The 12,993-nt window shown below is 42.0% G+C and overlaps 1 pseudogene; it reads right to left on the reverse strand.

Moving 5' to 3' along the window:
* LOC116812083 (GTP-binding nuclear protein Ran-like) overlaps nt 1-8,302 on the reverse strand; it is a 33,322-nt pseudogene extending 25,020 nt beyond the window's left edge.
* Between the last annotated feature and the right edge of the window lie 4,691 nt (nt 8,303-12,993).

A 12,993-nucleotide genomic window follows, 5' to 3' on the forward strand; every position in this document is an offset into this window, starting at 1 on the left:
ATAAATAAATAAATAAATAAATAAATAAATAAATAAATAAATAAATAAAAGCTTCATAGTCGGCTGGGCATGTTGACTCATGCTTGTAATCCCAGCACTTTGAGAGGCCAAGATGGGTGGATCCTTTGAGCCCAGGAGTTCAAGACCAGCCTGGGAAACATAGGGAGATCCCATCTCTACAAAAAGAAGAAAAAAAGAAAAAAGAAAAAAAAAAGAAAAGCTCCATAGTAGTAGCTGTCCTCTGTAAACCAGGGCTGATGATAGGAGATGCTCGTACAGAACTGGGCTCCCTAGTGCTAATGGAGGTGACAGGATTCTGAAATAGGGGAAACTAGGTGACAACACTTAACCATCAAAAGTGAATTGGTTATAAGTATATGCAGCAAGGTTGGAATGACACCAAGGGATGCCTCCTGACTCACAGGGATTTAATGAGATGGCCCATAGAACATTGTGTTCCTAGGGACAATTCAGAAAAACAGCCAGCAAGGGTATTACTATATATAAATATATAGATAAGCAGAAGTCTGAAGTCAGTTGCCCCAATGGAAAGTCACAGCTCTTTTTCTAACTTCCAGACCTAAGCCAGTTCTCAGACCCCAAGCCCATAAAATGAAGAAGAGGTCAGGTTCCCATGAGAAAGGGCCCTATAACAACATGGTAAGTATATTTAGCAGTGTTCTCCAGGCCTTCTCCAAAAGTGTCTATGACCATTTACTCAGATAGCTGGGGAAAGGGGAATACAGAGACTCTTTCAAGTCTACTGGACCCAGGAAATAAATAGACACTGATACCCAGGAGCCAAAGTGTTACTGTGGCCCACTTGTTAGGGAGAGGCTTATGGGGGTCAGGAAATAATTGGGATTTTGGCCCAGGTTTGTCTCACAGTGAGTCCAATAGTCATCTCCATGACTCCCAAATGAGTCATCGGAATGAATACATTAGCAGTTCGCAGAATCCTTACCTCAGTTCTTTGCTCTATAGAGTGAGAGCTACTGTAACAGGAAAAGGCCTATGAAAGCCCCTGAAAGTCACCACCACCCCCAAAGAAAAACCTTTCAACGGCCAAAACAGTAAATAAAAACCAGTATTACATCTGGGGGAAGGGAGAAATAGCAAAGATTAGTGTCACCCTCAAAATATTAAATAATGCAGGAGGCATGGTCCTCATCATATCTTTCTTTAATTAATCAGTCTGGGGGCCGGGCACAGTGGCTCACACCTGTAATCCCAGCATTTTGGCAGCCCAAGGTGGGCCAATCACTTGAGGCCAAGAGTTTGAGACCAGTCTGGCCAACATGATGAAATCCTGCCTCTACTAAAAATACAAAAATTAGCTGGGCATGGTGGTGCACGCCTGTAGTTCCAGCTAGTCAGGAGGCTGAGGCAGTAGAATCACTTGAACTCGGGAGGTGGAGGTTGCAGCAAGCCAAGATCACACTGCTGCACTCCAGCCTGGGCAACAGAGCAAGACTCTGTCTCAAAAAAAAAAAAAAAAAATCAGTCTGCCACCTGCCCAGTAAACATAATAGTCCCAATTGTATCTACTGAACATGAGTAGTATCTTTACTAAAGCAAATTAACACACCTCTGGTAGATGGTATATGGCTATTGATTTGGACCAATCCATTTCTTTCATACGTGTCAGGAAGGAAAATCAGAAACTGGTTCTATTCACATGGAACAGACAGAAGTATATATTCCCTGTCTTACCCCAAGGCTGTTATTTTTCCTGCTCTCTCTTATAACTTAACGGGACCTGAAGCAACTAAATACTTTAGAGAATATCATATCGGTCCACTCTATTGATGGTATCATGTTAGCCGGACCTGATGAGCAAGAAGCAGAAGTACCCTGGGTGTCCTAATAAGATGTACATTCTAGAAAGTAAAAGATAAACACTGCAAAGATTCAGGGATGAGCTACATGAGTGAAGTTTTTAGGGATCCAGTGGTCTAGGGTCTAGGGAATGCTGAGACATTCACTCCAAAGTGATGGACAAATTATTGCACCTTTAACCTCCCACCTTTAAGAAAGAGTCCAAAGGTGGGACTCTGGGTAGGTAAGCAATATGTTCTATACTTAGAAATACTGTAAAAACCCATTTATTGAATGACATAGAAGGCTACTAGTTGTGAGTGGAGCCGTGGACAAGAAAGGCCTCTGTAGCAAGTCCAAGCTGCAGTAAATGCAGTCGCACCACTTGGGTTATATGCTCCAAAAGATTCCTTGATATGAGTCGTATCTGTGGTAGAAGAAAAATGTGGACTCCCTAAGAAGCCCAAATAGGAACTGTGCAGTGCAGACCCTTAAGGTTCTGGAGCAAGGCCATGCCATCTAGATGCAGAAAGCTATATACCATTTGAAAGGAGCTCCTGGTATGCTCCTGGGCCCTGGTAGAGATTGAGCACTTGCTCTTCAGATTTTTTTTTTTTTTTTTGAACCTGAGCTCACTCTGTCACCCAGGCTGAAGTGCAATGGTACAATCTCGGCTCACTGCAACCTCCGCCTCCCGGGTTCCAGTGATTCTCCTGCTTCAGCCTCCCCAGTAGCTGGGATTACAGGCATGGGCCACCACACCCGGCTAATTTTTGTATTTTTAGTAGAGACGGGGTTTTGCCATGTTGGCCAGGCTGTTCTCGAACTCCTGACCTCAGGTGATAGCCCCACCTCAGCCTCCCAAAGTGCTAGGGTTGCAGGCGTGAGCCACTGCACCTGGCCCAGATTTTTTTTTTTTTTTTTTTTTGAGTACTTGCCCTTTGGATATCAAGTAACCGTGTTCCCAGTATTGCTCATCATGAGCTTGGGTCTGTCAGACCCACCCCGTCATAAGGTTGGGCAGGCCCCAGCAGCAATTTATTGTAAGATAAAGTGGTACATCCAGCAGGATTGGGTGCTAGCAGGCCAAAAGACCCAAGTAAGCTACAGAAACAGGTGGTCCAGACACCTATGTCACCCACAACTGATGCACTGGTGCTTCTTCCTTAACTGACACCAATGGGCACATGGAAGGGGAAGTATTCCTTATGATCAGCTGGCATAAAAGGAAAAATCTCAAATTTAGCTCATGGATAGATCGGCTCAGTATTTGTGTACCAGCTGAAAATATGTAGCTACTGCCCTACAACCCCACTCAAGGGTGTCTCTGAAAGACAGTGAGCAGAGCTTTTGGTGGTACACTTGGTCATCCAATTTGTGTGGAAGAAGTGGCCCAAACTTATTATATTGATTCATGGGAAACAGTGAATGGTTTGGCTGGTTGGTCAGGGGATTGGAAGGGAAAGATGGAAAGATTGGGATCAAGGAGGTCTCGGCAAAATGCATATGGATGGAACTATGGGAATGGGTACAAAGTGTGAAAGGTTTTGTCTCTTCATTTTAACATTAATCAGAAGGCATTCGCTGCAGAAGAAGCACTAAATGACCAAGAGGACAGGATGATCTGGCCAGTAGATGTCAGCCAGTCTGTCCTCTGCCATCCCAGTGCTTGCACAATAGAGTAGCTACAGTGGCAAAGATGGAGGTTACACACACCCAACAACATTGGCTTCCTCTCACCAAGACTAATGTAGAGATGGCTGTGGCTGAATGTCTAATCTTCTAGCAACAAAAACCACACCAAGTCCCCAATATGGCACCATCCCTTGAGGATATCAACCAGTCATGTGGTGTCAAAATGATTACATTCAACCCCTTCCCTCTAAAAAGGTCAGTGGTTCATTATGACAGAGATTACCACATATGCTACATACAAATTTTGCCTTCACTGCCTGCAAGGACTCAGTCAGCACCACTACCTGAGATCATGATGTATCTGATCTACCAACATAGGATCTCTCCTAATGTCACCTCAGACCAAGAGATCCACTTTATGAAAACTGTGATGCAGCAGTGAACACACGACAATGAAATTCATTGGCCCTACAACATTGAGCACCACTCAGAGGCTGCTGGTGTAATAGAGTGATAGAAAGGCACTTTAAGGCCGGTTGCGGTGGCTCACACCTGTAATGAATCCCAGCACCTTGGGAGGCCGAAGCCGGCGGATCACATGAGGTCAGGAGTTCGAGACCAGCCTGGCCAACATGGTGAAACCCTGTCTCCACTAAAAATATAAAAATTAGCCGGGCATGGTGGCGGGCGTCTGTAATCCCAGCTACTCAGGAGGTTGAGGGAGGAGAATCTCTTGAACCCAGGAGGTGGAGGTTGCAGTGAGCCAAGATCGTGCCATTACACTCCAGCCTGGGCTACAAGAGCAAAACTCTGTCTCAAAAAAAAAAGGCACTTTAAAGGCACAGATGAAACACCAGCTTTGAAACTATCCCTATGAGGATGGGGCACTATCCTTCAAGATGCAGTATATGCAGACAGTCCCTGACTTGTGATGGCTCCACTTAGAATTTTTTGACTTTATAATGGTGCAAAAGTGATACACATTCAGTAGAAACTACATTTTGAATATTGAATTTTGATCTTTTCCTGGGGAAGTGATATGTAATATGATACTCTCTTGTGATGTTGGGCAGGGGCAGCAAGCTGCAGCTCCCACTCAGCCAGGCAATCACGAGGGTAAACAACCAATCCTCTACAGTATACAATGTTGCCAGATGAGTTTGCACAACTGTAAGCTAATATAAGTGTTCTGAGCATGTTTAAGATAGGCTAGGCTGCCGGGCGCGGTGGCTCACGCCTATAATCCCAGCACTCTGGGAGGCTGAGGTGGGCGGATCACGAGGTCAGGAGATCAAGACCATCCTGGCTAACATGGTGAAACCCCGTCTCTACTAAAAATACAAAAAAATTAGCCGGGTGTGATGGTACATGCCTGTAATCCCAGCTACTCGGGAGGCTGAGGCAGGAGAATCGCTTGAACCCTGGAGGCGGAGGTTGTGGTGAGCCGAGATCGTGCCACTGCACTCCAGCCTGAGCAACAAGAGTGAAACTCCCTCAAAAAAAAAAAAAAAAAAAAGATAGGCTAGGCTAAGCGATAATGTTCACTAGGCTAGGTGTATTTAATGCATTTTTCACTAACAAAGTTGAGGAGCATCTGTACTCTAAAACCAGGGATCAGCAAATTATGGACAACGTGCCAAATCCAGCCCACTGCCTGTTTTGATAAATATGATTTTATTGGAACATAGCCATGCTCATTTGTTTACATACTGTCTTTGGCTGCTTTCATGTTACAACATCAGAGTTGAGTAGTAGCAACAGAGACCATATGGACTGCAAAGTCTAAAATATTTACTGTCTGGCCCTTTATAGAAAAAGCTTACTGACTCTAGCTCTAACTCAGAGATCATTATATAGTGCTCTGGCCCCAACAGGCAAAAATACATGGGTGTAAGAACCAAGACATGGAAGTAAGAGTGACCCTCTCATCATCACTCCTAATGAACTACTTGAGGGATTTATGCTTCCTGTCTCTACAACCTTAGGATCTATGCATCTAGAAGACCCAGTTCCCAGATGGAGATCACTTCCACAAAGAGACATAGTAAGAGTCCGACTACACCTAAAGCTACACCTATTGGCTGGTCACTTGAGCTCCTTCTGCCAATAGATCAGCAGGTATGAAAAAGAGTTACCATATTGACAGTGGGAATTGGCCCTAGATTATCATGAGGACATAAAGTTGCTGCTATATAATATGAGCAGGGAAGAGTATGTTTGGCATTCATGTGACCAACTGGGGCATCTCTTGCTACTGTAATGCCCAGTTTTAGCCATGAATGGGCAAGTGAAGCAACCACAGACTTGATAAGGGCATGAAAATGGGCTCAGACCCATGGCGATGAGGGTATAGGTCACCCCATCAGGAAAGCCACCTAGACCAGCAGAAGAACCAAACAAGTTAGGGAAATCTAGAATGGATGATGAAAGAAGGAAAAAAGAATATCAGTTAAAGTCTCAGGACCAATCAGAGCAGTCAAGGCTGTGGTTTGTTTAAATCTCCTCTTGCAAGTTTCCCAAAGGAATTCTCACCAACTAGAATCCTGGAAAAACCATGCCCAAATAGAGTGAATTTAATAGGAAGTAGCAAATGGATCTGATTGGTCCAAGGAATGAACTATAGTAGACACTGTTGGTGCCTTACATTGATCACCTTCATTAACTGGTGCATCCATCCCCCAGCTACATTGAGTGCTGTGGCTAACAGTTTACACCTTTATTACACCTTTAAACATCTCCAAATAATTACCCTTTGCTAAGGGGAGCCACCTCTTCTGAAGACAACTGGGAAATCCAAACACCTCCCACCCCCACCCCACACCACCACCGCCAGTAATGACCAATGACTGACTGATAGGCCTAACTCCCTTGCCTCCTAATGGAAGAACTCCTCAAGTTCCTCATTGCTACATGAAACAACTCCTGACACATGTTACAGGGCATGACCACACCCATTCCTCCCCCGTATCTTCCTACTCTCATTCTTTTACAGGTTTTTCCTAAAGAGCCCTCCCTCAGTAAATCACATACACCTAAATGCCTGCCTCAGGCTCTGCTTCTGGGCCTTTCATGCAAAGGCAGAGCCATTTTCCTTAAGCTTACTGACCAGAGCACATGCTCCCTGCAGGCAGGAATGCCCCAAAGAAAGGGGATAAGTCACAGATGCCAAATTCTTAGTCCCAAATCACAATTTAGCATGTCACTCCTCCTCCCATGAGGAGCAGCGAAGGGCATAGAAAAGCCTGGAGTGTTACCTGAATATGTGTCCCTTCACCTGAAAACTGGGTAAATTAGGAATAAGTAATCCCCCTTATCTTGGTTTGGCTCCCCAGAAGCAGGCTCTGAGATGAGAATTCAAGTACATGCAGTTAATTTAAGGAAGTGCTCCCAGGAGACCTCGATAAGGAAATGGAGGAAGCAGGACAGGAAAGCGGAAGTAGCTAAGCAAATGTGTAATTTCAGGCAACATCCTATGGAGGGTTGCTTCCACATGACCCCACAGGAGAATGCCGAGTGTAAATTATGTCACAGGGTTTGTCCCTACTCAAGACAGAGGAATTAAACTTTCATACTTTCCCTCCATAACCTTCATTTGGTAAAGACTATCTAGAACTTGCAAGCGGAAAGGGATGGGGTTGCAAAAAGATGAATGTAAATTCTCAGGCATTGTCAGTTCTCTGCATATACAAGCAAAGCAGCTCCTTAAAACAGGCTTCCAAGAGAGCCAGAGAGGCAAAGGTGCAGGCCTTTAGAAGTAAATATACACAGCCGGGTGTGGGGGCTCATGCCTGTAATCCCAGCGCTTTGAGAGGCTGAGGCGGCCAGATCACCTGAGGTCAGGAGTTTGAGACCAGCCTGGCCAACACAGAGTGAAAACCTGTCTCTACTAAAAATACAATAATTAGCCAGGCGTGGTGGCTTGTGCCTGTAATCCCAGCTACCTGAGAGGCTGAGGCAGGAGAATCACTTGAACCTGGAAGGCAGAGGTTGCAGTGAGCTGAGATTGTGTCATGGCACTCCAGCCTGGGTGACAAAGCAAGACATTGTCTAAAAAAAAAAAGGAAGTAAATAAACACAAAAGCCAGGGAAGGAGTTCAAGAAATTGTTAAAGGAATCTGAGAGGATCTGGGCAGCACAACAGTAATCAGTACAACCTCCTAACATTTAACAGTAGTTTTTTTTTTTTTCAACTGTCTTTATACATATTTTACATATAATTCACCCATTTCAAGTGTACAATTCACTGATTTTTAGTAAATTTACCAGGTTGTATAACTATAATCATAAATCCACTTTAGAATATTTTTATAACCCAAATAAAATCCCATTTATTGTTACTCCTTTTCCCCATCATGAGGACCAAGCAACTACTTTCTTGTCTCTACAGAATCATACCATTTGTAGAATTTTGTGACTGGCTTCTTTCACTTAATATTATGTTTTCAAGGTCCATCTAGGTTGAAGCATGTATCAGTACTTCCTTGCTTGTTATGGCTGAATAATATTCCATTGTTTGAATATACCACATTTTGTTTATCCAGCCCTTAGTTGATGGACATTTGGGTTGTTTCCACTTTTTGGCTATCATGAATAATTCTGCTCTGAAAATTCTTGCACTAGTCTTTGTGTGTACAAGTGCTTTCATTCTCTTTGGGTATACACCTTGAAGAGGAATTGCTGGGTCATATGGTAAATTTATATTTAACTTTTTAAGAAATTGCCAAACTGTTTTCCAAAGTGAGTATACCACGTACGTGCCCATCAGGAATTTATGAGGATTACCATTTCTCTGTATCTTTGTCAATAATTCTTTACTGTGTGCTTTTTTTTAATTTCTGCAATTCTAGTGGGTATGCAATGATATGTCATTGTAGTTTTAATTGCATTTCCATGATAACTAATGATATTGATCATATTTTCATGTTCAATGTTTTAAAAACAGCTTTCTTGAGGCATAATTTACATACCTTAAAATTCACTGGTGTAATTGCTCAAATCAACAATTTTTAGTAAATTTCCAGGGTTGTACAACCATCACCACAATCCACCACAAAGTTTCCGTCAACCAGAGGAGATCCCTAATGTTCATTTGCAGTTAATCTCCACTCCCTTAAGCCTAAGGAACAACTAATCTATTTTCTATCTATACACATTTGTCTGTTCTGGACATTTAATATAATACTGGCCAGGCGTGGTGGCTCATGCCTATAATCCCAGCACTTTGGGAGGCCGAGGAGGGTGGATCACTTGCAGTCAGGAGTTCAAGACCAGCCTGGCCAACATGGTTAAACCCCATCTCTACTAAAAATACAAAAATTAGCCAGGCACGGTGGCGTGCACCTGTAGTCTCAGCTACTCGGGTGGCTAAAACACGAGAATCGCTTGAGGTCGGGAAGTGGAGATTGCAGTGAGCTGAGATTGTGCCACTATACTCCAGCCTGGGTGACAAAGTGAGACTCTGAAAAAAAAACAAACAAAACAAAAACAAAATGTCAGTATATAGCATTGTTCAAGTCTTCAGAATGTTTGTTCTATCCATTACTGAGAGCAATAATGAAGTCTTGAACTGTTTCATTTCTGTCTTCAATTCTGTTTTTCTTCTTGTATTCTGGGGCCCTGTGGTGAGTATGTGTACATGTTTATAATTATCGTTACAATTCATGTCTCTAATGAATTGACCTTTAGTCATTATATAATGTTCTAATTGCTCTCTAGTTACATTTCCTTGTGTATTAGAGTCTACTTTATCTGATATTAATATAACCATACCAGTAGTCTTATGTTTACTGTTTGCATGGTACATCTTTTTTCTTGTTTTTTGTTGTTTGTTTTTTGAGACAGAGTCTCACTCTGTCACCCAGGCTGGAGTGCAACAGCGTGATCTTGGCTCACTGCAAGTTCTGCCTCCTGGGTTCAACTGATTCTCCTGCCTCAGCTTCCTGAGTAGCTGGTATTACAGGCACCTGCCACCACACCTGGCTAATTTTTGTATTTTTAGACGGGGTTTCACCATGTTGGTCAGGCTGGGCTCGAACTCCTGACCTCAAGTGATCTGCCTTCCTCCGCCTCCCAAAGTGCTGGGATTACAAGTATGACCCAACAAGCCCAGCTATCATTTTTCATCCTCTTAATTTCAACCTACTTGTGTCTTTGAAATTAAAGTACATCTCATGTAGACAGCATATAGTTGGATCTTGGGATATTTTTCCTACTCTGACAATATCTTCCTTTGATTCAGTTGTTTAATCCATTCACATTTATTATTGGTATGATTGGATTTATGTTGGCCATTTTGATAATTGTTTCTATATGTCTCATCTTTTATGTTCATTTGTTCCTCTTTTACTTTCTTCTTTTGTATTAAACATATATTTTCTACTGTACCTTTTTAATTCCTTTGTTGAATGATTTCTCTATTTTGAGGGTTTTTTTTTTTAGTGGTTACTCAATTCTTTTGTACTAACGTACATATTTACCATTTGTGGTACTCTTCAATTTTTTCTGTAATTTCAGATTCTTTTTGGTGTCATTTACTTACTGTAATGTAGTTTCATCCCTATCTCCTTCTTTATGCTATTATCATCATATATATCACATCTTGGCTGGGCACGGTGGCTCACGCATGTAATCCCAGTATTTTGGGAGGCCGAGGCAGGTGTCACTTGAGGTCAGGAGTTTGAGACCAGCCTGACCAACATGGTGAAACCCACCTCTACTAAAAATACAAAAATCAGCCGGGCATGATGGTGCACACCTGTAATCCCAGCTACTCAGCTATTCAGGAGGCTGAGGCAGGAGGATTGCTTGAACTCGGGAGGCAGAGGTTGCAGTCAGCTGAGATCATGCCACTGCACTCCAGCCTGGGCAACAACAGATTGAGACTCTGTCTCAAAAAGTAAAAAATTAAAAAATTTTAAAAATCGTATATATCACATCTTTATATGTTAAAAGTCTAAGAATATTTTATAATTGCAGTTTTATGGAATTATTTTAAACATATTAGGAGAAGATTAATTGTACACATACACATATAAGGGACTTCAAAAAGTTTGTGGGAAAAATGGAATTAAAAACAAAAATGTAAGGTCAGGCATGGAGGCTCATGCCTGTAATCCCAGCACTGTGGGAGGCCGAGGCAGATGCATCACCTGAGGTCAGGAGTTCGAAACCAACCTGGCCAACATGGTGAAACTCCATCTCTACTAAAAATATAAAAATTAGCTGGGTGTGGTGGCGGGCACCTGTAATCCCAGCTACTTGGGAGGCTGAGGCAGGAGAATCGCTTGAACCCGGGAGGCGGAGGTTGCGGTGAGCCAAGATTGTGCCATTGCACTCCAGCCTGGGCAGTAAGAGCGAAACTCCATCTCAAAAAAAAAAAAAAAAAAAAAAGTAAATATAAACTTTATTTCTCAACATAAGCTCCATCAAGTTCAAGACACTTTGGTAAGGGATGATACCAGTCATTTAGTCCATCCCTAAAGAACTGAGGGTTCTGGGAATTTAACCATGTCTATGCTGTCTTTTTTATATTACTAGCTGAAGAAAAATGGGTGCCCTTTACAGATTCTTAAGATTAGGAAACAAAAAGAAGTCAGAAGGAACCAAATCAGGACTATAAGGCAGATGCCTAATTATTTTTCATCAAAATTCTCACAAAATTGTCCTTATTTGATGACAATGATGAGCAGGAACATTGTTATTGTAAAGACGGACTCTCTGGTGAAGCTTTCCCAGGTGTTTTTCTGCTAAAACTTTGGCTAACATTCTCAAGACATTCTCATAATAAGCAAATTTTATTGTTCTTTGGCCTTCCAGAAAGTCAACAAGCAAAATGCCTTGAGCATCTGTAAACACTGTTGCCATGACCTTTGTTCTTGACTACTGTGCTTTTGCTTTGACTGAATCACTCTAACTGTTGGTAGCCATTGCTTTGTGCTTTGCCTTCAGGATTGTACTGGTAAGGCAACGTTTCATATCCTGTTACAAGTCTTCAAAGAAGTGCTTCAAAATCTTGATCCCACTTAAGATTTCCTTTGAAGGCTCTGTTCTTGTGTGAAGCTGATCTGGCTACAATGGTTTTGGCACCCATCAAGTAGAAAATTTGCTCAACTTTAGTCTATTTTCAGTCAGAATTGGGTGAGCTGAACCAACTGAAGGGTCTATGATGTTGGCTATTGGTTCTGTCGTTGATCATTGGTGATTATTAGGTACTCCTTCAATTAGGGCATGAGCAAGATGAACTCATGCCTTAATTGAAAGAGCACCAACTGAAGGAGCAACTTTTCTCCTCACAAATTGATGCGGATGGTCTGCCACTGTGGGCTTCATCTTCAACATTGTCTCATCCCTTCTTAAAATGAGTTATCCATGCTGGGCACAGCGGCTGATGCCTGTAATCCCAACACTTTGGGAGGCCGAGGCGGGCAGATCACTTGCAGAAGTTCAAGACCAGCCTGGGCATTATGGTGAAACCCTATCTCTACAAAAAGTACAAAAATTAGCTGGGCATGGTGGTGCACACCTGTAGTCCCAGCTAATAGGGAGGCTGAGGTAGGAGGATCACTTGAGCCTGGGAGGTTGAGGCTGCAGTGAGCCATGAACATGCCACTGTACTCCAGTCTAGGTGACAGAACAAGACCCTGTCTCAAAAAATGAAAAGGAAATGAGTTATCCATTTGTAAACTGCTGATTTCTTTGGAGCTTTGTCCCCATAAACTTTTCATAATGCATCAATGATTTCACCATTCTTCCACCCAAGCTTCACCATAAATTTAATGTTTGTTCTAACTTCAAATTTAGCATAAGTCACGTTGCTCTGACAGATGCTATTTCCAAACTGATGTCTTATCCTTTTCATACCTCAAACTAGAGGTTAAGGTATGCTATAACAAGTTAGTACAAGTTTATTTGGATGCTAAAATTTTTGGAATCCATGTATAGTTTTTTCATAATATTGCATTTCCATGAACTTTTAGAAAACTCCTTGTGTGTGTGTATGTGTGTGTGTGGAGATACATACACCTTACACTGTTTATAATTGCCTACATAATTACTTTTACTTGTGCTTTTCATTTGTTTCTGTGGATTAGATTTAATCTCTAGTGTTAATTATTTTCTCCCTAAAGAACTTCTTTTGGCATTTCTTTTGGGTTTATTCTTCTAATTTCTTGTAAGGCAGTTATGCTAGCAATATATTTTATCATTCATTTAGGAATTTATTTTGCCTTCAGTTTTAAAGAATACTTTTGCTGCATATAGATTCTTGCTTGAAAGATTTTTCTTTAAGCACTTGGAATATATCATCTTACTGCCTGCTGGCATCCATTGTTTCTGATGAGAGGCCAGGTGTTAATCTACATGTTTCTTACATGTGTAGATTCATGGAATCATCACCACAATCAAAATGTAGAATTGTTCCATCATGATAATGCTCCTTCATTCAGTCTCTATAGCCACATTCAGCCTCTCCATGCCCCACTCTTTGGCAACTATTGATCTGTTCCCCATCTCTATAATCTTGTTATTTTAAGAATGTTATTT

This window comes from Hylobates moloch, unplaced genomic scaffold, assembly GCF_009828535.3.
Source record: "Hylobates moloch isolate HMO894 unplaced genomic scaffold, HMol_V3 SCAFFOLD_7, whole genome shotgun sequence".
In the NCBI taxonomy this organism is placed as follows: Eukaryota; Metazoa; Chordata; class Mammalia; order Primates; family Hylobatidae; genus Hylobates; species Hylobates moloch.